The sequence below is a fragment of the Octopus bimaculoides genome, chromosome 3 (assembly GCF_046866305.1).
Source record: "Octopus bimaculoides isolate indiv1 chromosome 3, ASM4686630v1, whole genome shotgun sequence".
In the NCBI taxonomy this organism is placed as follows: domain Eukaryota; kingdom Metazoa; phylum Mollusca; class Cephalopoda; order Octopoda; family Octopodidae; genus Octopus; species Octopus bimaculoides.
In genome coordinates, this window is record NC_142930.1 from 121,380,983 (window position 1) to 121,387,760 (window position 6,778).

Here is a 6,778-nt window from a genome sequence, read left to right on the forward strand (position 1 = left end):
ATTTATGTACGAAATTAACGTAAGTAACGCTCTGCTTAAAAAGAAACGGAACAAAGAGTTACTTACCGTTAGAAAGTTCAGTTGTTCTTTCCTTTGAATTTTCGTTAAGGAGGCTGCTGTAAAGTTTTTTGGCTAAATATTTTTGGCATCCCCCTACCGCATTGGGGTAGAGGGATTTTAAAGTGTGCTGTAATATATTTTTATGTGATTAGGCGGCGTCGTGTATGGATGGTTGTTTGTTTTTATGTTGTTTTTTATGTTTGTTTTTGTATTTGTATAGTTCATTAATTCTGTGTTTGTAGTGTCTATTGCTGTGAGCATGTTTTCTGTATGTGTTCTTGTGGTGTTGATGTTGTTTGTGGTATGTTTGGAGACGATGTTTTCGGGAGATGTATATCTCCCTGTTTTGTTGGTGTTTGCATTTGGTTTGGTTCTTTTTTTACTTCTTTTCCTCCTTCCTTTTCTGGCTATTTGCCACTCGCTACTGCTACTTTCGTCCTCGGACGAGTCTTCTGAGGAATCGGAAGGGGGTAAGGGCATGTCGTGTGCTTGTGTGTTTGTTTGTTGAAGTGGGTGTGTTGTTGATTATCTGCTTGTGGTGTATGTGATGTGGGGGAAGGGGAATTAGTTTTTGTATTGTCTTTTGCTTTTACTGTTTCCTTAGTTCTTGTAGTTGTTGGTTGTGTTTTTTCGGTTACATTTGTTAGTGTAGGCGGGTTTGGTTTGTGGGATTCTTCTGTCTTGCTCCTTTTGCTCGTTCCTTGTGTTGGTGGTGGTGTGGGTAGTAGGGGTCCTTTTTTGGCTATTTTTCCTTCTTGTTGTTTTTTGTTATCTGTTACTGTTGGGCAATCTTTTTTGAGGTGCCCTTCGATGCCACACAGGTAGCATCGAAGCCTTCTACCTTTTACCACAACGTAGAGGGTGTGGCCGTCTGGCAGCTCAATTTGAGTTGGAATTTCTTGCATTTCTTCATGTGTAATTTGTAACAGGGCATCGAATTTTTTTCCATTCCAGTTTTCGTGATTTAATGCAGTAGTCTCCAGAATGTTTATATTTCCCTCCATGTGATAACAAACAGCTGATAACAGCCATTGTGGTTCCATTTCTGGGGGGACATTTTTTATCGATACTCTGGTTACCCTTTGTCCAAGGTATGTGGGGACCAATATTATATTTTCGGAATGAAGAGTCAGCGTGGACAACGCTTTCGCTTTCTCTTCGCTGTTAAAACGAATTTGTATGGTGGCGAAACTGTTCCCCCAGTTTATGTAGGTCTTGTGGGCCAATATGGGATACAAACATTTTTCAATAATTTCTGTTGCTGGTTGCTCTGGTTTTCGTGTTTTTGTGTTCAAAATTTTGTATATGATGGGGTTTTTTTGTACATCATGAATGATTTTTTTCAGGTATTTTTAATTTCAGTTTTGGTCCTTGTTGGCTTAATAGTTTGTTTTTTTTGTTTCTTGTATTTCTTTTGTTGTGAAGTGCAAAATTGCTTTTTTTTTTGTCTGAGTGCATCAGCAAAGTTTGTTTTTTTGTTGTTGTCGTCGCTGGTGGTGGTGGTGTCGGTAGCTGTGGAGACTGCTGTAGTAGCAGAGACTTTGGTCGTGGTTGGTCTTGATGCACTGTTGTTGTTGTTGTTGCTGCTGCTGCTGTTGCCAGTGGTGATCGTAGCAGACATAGCTTTCATATTGGTGGTGGTGGTGGTGATGAGAGGGCTGTCAACATGTGTGGTTGCTGTTTTCATGACGTTCTTAGAAATTTCTTTTTGTGTGCGTGTGCAGTTTTCGTTCTTTTTCTTATCTAGCGTTCCAAGGCTAGGGAAATGTTGGTTGATGAACGAACTCGACCAGCGTTACAGTACAATGTTTCTCGACATTTTTCAAATGCCGAGAAAAAATTATATATTTTGACGGGGCTAGAACTGCCCCTAGGGGCCAATTCCTCCCTTCGAAAAATACACAAATGAAGCTTGGGTGCTTCGCACAGATTATATTAAAAAATTTAAAACAAATGTGGGCAATAAAAAGGTCAAATAAAGGTTTACCTCTGCAGCCGATGTGACAGCACGTCCGTCAGTAGAGATAGATAGATAGATAGATAGATAGATAGATAGGTAATTTACCACATGAACTATGATGAAAAAAATATGAGAAAGATATGGGATATAATTTTTTTGTGCAGGGGTTCCTTGAGACATGTAATTTATTTTAAGGCTTATGCAAGGGTAAAAAGGTTAAGAAACACTGTGTTAGAGAGTTGTAGTATGTGTGCAAGCCACAGAGGACACAATACCCTTGCATGGGCATTGCCGTCACTGGCTATCAGCGATTGTCATGCTCATCTAATGTGTGGACAGGCATTATGCATACATGTATGTATAAGGTATAACACATTCAGAAGCTCTATATACATGGAAAAAAACAAAATATGCTTATATATGCACAGTGATAGGGAGTGTCCCCATACAAGCAAGGGTCAAATTCCTTCTTAGACAAACTTATGGTCCAAGTTCCCCATAGATGAAACTGACAGTGATTAGAGGCAATTTGAAATGCTACAGCTGGGGACCATACAGTATCTCACTGAATCAATCAATTATGATATCCTGTGTCCTCAATGAGATCCCAACAAAGGAGTGAAACAAGTCAGGTTGATCCCTCATTTTCTGTCCACAAAGCTACGGCATGTACTGGCAAAGTACACAATACATTTACACGTGTGTGTGTTCTCTGAAGTGTACAGTATTATCCTACTAATTAGTTTCGCGCTAGGGGTACAATGGAGTGTTAAGTAACAATCTGATTATATCACCCCATGCTCATCAGAGGTAGCTAATATAGAATGAAATATGGCGTGTGTATATGTATATATATGATGGATTCTCTTATCGTGAACAACAAATGAGGGCTCAATAAAATAAAGTAGTAATCATGTTCTTTGGACATGAATGTATCTCTTGAGGCCTGCTGGTGCCTTGCAAACCTTTCAGCAAAGGGAACAAGTTGAGGACTCAGTTTGCTTAAGTGCTTTGGATCATTTACTATGCCACAATGAGAGATAAGGTTTTCATTTAGAGGAGCAGCGTTTTGCCAGTGTGCCTTCATGCTTACACGAAGGTGGTCCCGAAGTTGGAGTCAACTTAGCTAATCTTTGAACTGAGGAAAACCAGGACTGGCACCAGGTCCTGCGTTCTGATGCTTTGTTTTCCCAGGAAGAAAGGGGGCTGTTGCATCACTTCAGATTGTCTTTGAAATAAAAGAGTGGCCTTCCAACTGGCCTTCTTCTTGGGAATTGGCCAAAGAGAAGTGAAACCTAATAAAAACTATAGATGTATTCAATTGTGAAGTATAGAATTGAAACAAAACACTGTTAATGCACCAGTTATTTATTATATATAAATATAAATATGTTATACACACCCACATTTATATACATAGATACACACAAATATATACATATTTAAATACATATATATATATATAAATGCAGAAATATTCACACATATTTATATACATAGATACATATATCTATACATATTCAAATAGATATAAATACATTCATTATATATTGTGTGTGTGTGTGTATATATATATATATATATATATATATATATACACACACACACATATGCTCATATATACACATACACAAATTCACATGTATACATTATATGTATATGTACATAAGTATACATGTACATACATATATGTACATGCATGCATATACATACATACTATATACATATAAATATACATACATACTATATACATACCTACAATATACATATATATACATACAATATACATACACACTATATATATATATATATATACATATACTATATACATACCTCACCTGCTGCCAGTAAGGTGAGGGTTGGAAATGAGTACAGCAATGAATTCCGGGTAGAGGTAGGGGTCCACCAAGGTTCCGTCCTCAGCCCCCTATTATTTACCATAGTCCTCCAGGCAATCACAGAGGAGTTCAAGACAGGTTGCCCCTGGGAGCTCCTCTATGCTGATGACCTTGCCCTAATTGCGGAGTCACTATCAGAACTAGAGGAGAAGTTTCAGGTGTGGAAGCAAGGTCTAGAATTGAAGGGCCTTAGAGTCAACCTAGCTAAAACCAAAATCCTAATAAGTAGGAAGGTAGATAAAACACAAACCCCTTCAGGTAGATGGCCCTGCTCAGTATGTAGAAAAGGAGTAGGTAGTAACTCTATAAGATGTACCCGGTGCAAGCTATGGACACATAAGAGGTGCAGCAACATCAAAGGCAGGTTAACTAGCAAGTTAGTTTTTGTTTGTGGCAGATGTTCAGGTGCAATAAAGACTGCAAACAAACAGGAAACAACTTCTATCTCATTCCAGGGTGAAAAACAAGAGGTAGTCGATAGCTTCCGCTATCTGGGCGACCAAGTTAGTAGTGGGGGTGGGTGCGCTGAAAGTGTAGCTGCTAGAATAAGAATAGCCTGGGCAAAGTTTAGAGAGCTCTTACCCCTGCTGGCGACAAAGGGACTCTCACTCAGAGTAAAAGGCAGACTGTATGACGCATGCGTACGAACAACCATGCTACATGGCAGTGAAACATGGGCTGTAACTGCTGAGGACATACGTAAGCTCGCAAGGAATGAAGCCAGTATGCTCCGTTGGATGTGTAATGTCAATGTGAATACCCGTCAGAGTGTAAGTATCTTGAGAGAAAAGCTGAACATTAGAAGCATCAGTTGTGGCGTGCAAGAGAGACGATTGCGCTGGTATGGACATGTGGTGAGAATGGAGGAGGATAGCTGCGTGAAAAAGTGCCACACACTAACAGTTGAGGGAACCCGTGGAAGAGGTAGGCCCAGGAAGACCTGGGCTGAGGTGGTGAGGCAAGACCTTCGTACATTGGGCCTCACCGAGGCGATGACTACGGACCGAGACCTTTGGAAATGGGCTGTGCGTGAGAAGACCCGGCAAGCCAAGTAAGATCGTTGCCAGTGCCCCTGGACTGGTTCTTGTGCGGGTGGCACATGAGATGCACCATTTTGAGCGTGGCCGTTGCCAGTACCGCCTGACTGGCTCCTGTAGGATTTTCGAGCGAGATCGTTGCCAGTGCCCCTGGACTGGCTTGTGCGGGTGGCACATAAAAGACACCATTTCGAGCGTGGCCGTTTTCGTGCGGGTGACACGTAAAAGCACCCACTACACTCTCTGAGTGGTTGGCGTTAGGAAGGGCATCCAGCTGTAGAAACTCTGCCAAATCAGACTGGAGCCTGGTGTTGCCATCCGGTTTCACCAGTCCTCAGTCAAATCGTCCAACCCATGCTAGCATGGAAAGCGGACGTTAAACGATGATGATACATACTATATATATATACATACTATATATATATACATACATACTATATATATACACACATACATACTATATATATACACACACATACATACTATATATATACACACACATACATACTATATATATACACACACATACATACTATATATACATATATATATACACATACATACTATATATACATATATATATATACATACTATATATATATATATACATACTATATATATACATACTATATATATATACATACATACTATATATATATACATACATACTATATATATATACATACATACTATATATATATATACATACATACTATATATATATATACATATATATATACTATATATATACATACATATATACTATATATATACATACATACTATATATACTATATATATACATACATACATACTATATATATACATATATATATATACTATATATATATATATACATACATACTATATATATATACATACATACATACTATATATATATATACATACATACTATATATATATACATACATACATACTATATATATATACATACATACATACTATATATATATACATACATACATACTATATATATATATACATACATACAATATATATATATACATACATACATACTATATATATATATACATACATGCTATATATATATATACATACATACATACTATATATATATATACATACATGCTATATATATATATACATACATGCTATATATATATATACATACATGCTATATATATATATACATACATGCTATATATATATATACATACATGCTATATATATATATATATATATATATATATATATATATATATATATATATACATACAAACTTGTACATATATAAGCACAGGCACACATACGCATGCATAACTGTATATTAGATTTATAACACACTTTAAAAGAACAAGTTATGTTTGTTCAGTGAGGAAAGATCTTTAAAATAATGATCCCAGATTTTGATATTGTAATTATATTTTTTTTATCAATTAGCACATCCACATTAAATTAGATGTGTTGTGTAAATCACCAAAAGCTGCTATCAACATCCAGAGATACCATTAACAGCAGTTTAAGGCAATCTAGACAACACATCCAATTTCTTATGGATGGGCTAATTAATAATCATTACAAATACTGCTACTGTTGCTAATTGCTAATTTAGTTATTTGTTTTAGTAAATTCTCATAGTTTTATTATTGTCATTTTTTTTTTTTTTGAGTCATGTGTATCAGGGTAAAGAGACACGAGTGCACACCAGTCATGCCTTTTTCAAAAGGCAATAACAATGTAAATTACATGAAATGGCTGTAAGAACCAGGAAAGAAAAAGAAATAACTTCCAGAATTGTCGATCTGACAGCAGGAACTGGTTTTCCACAACTTTACTGCACTC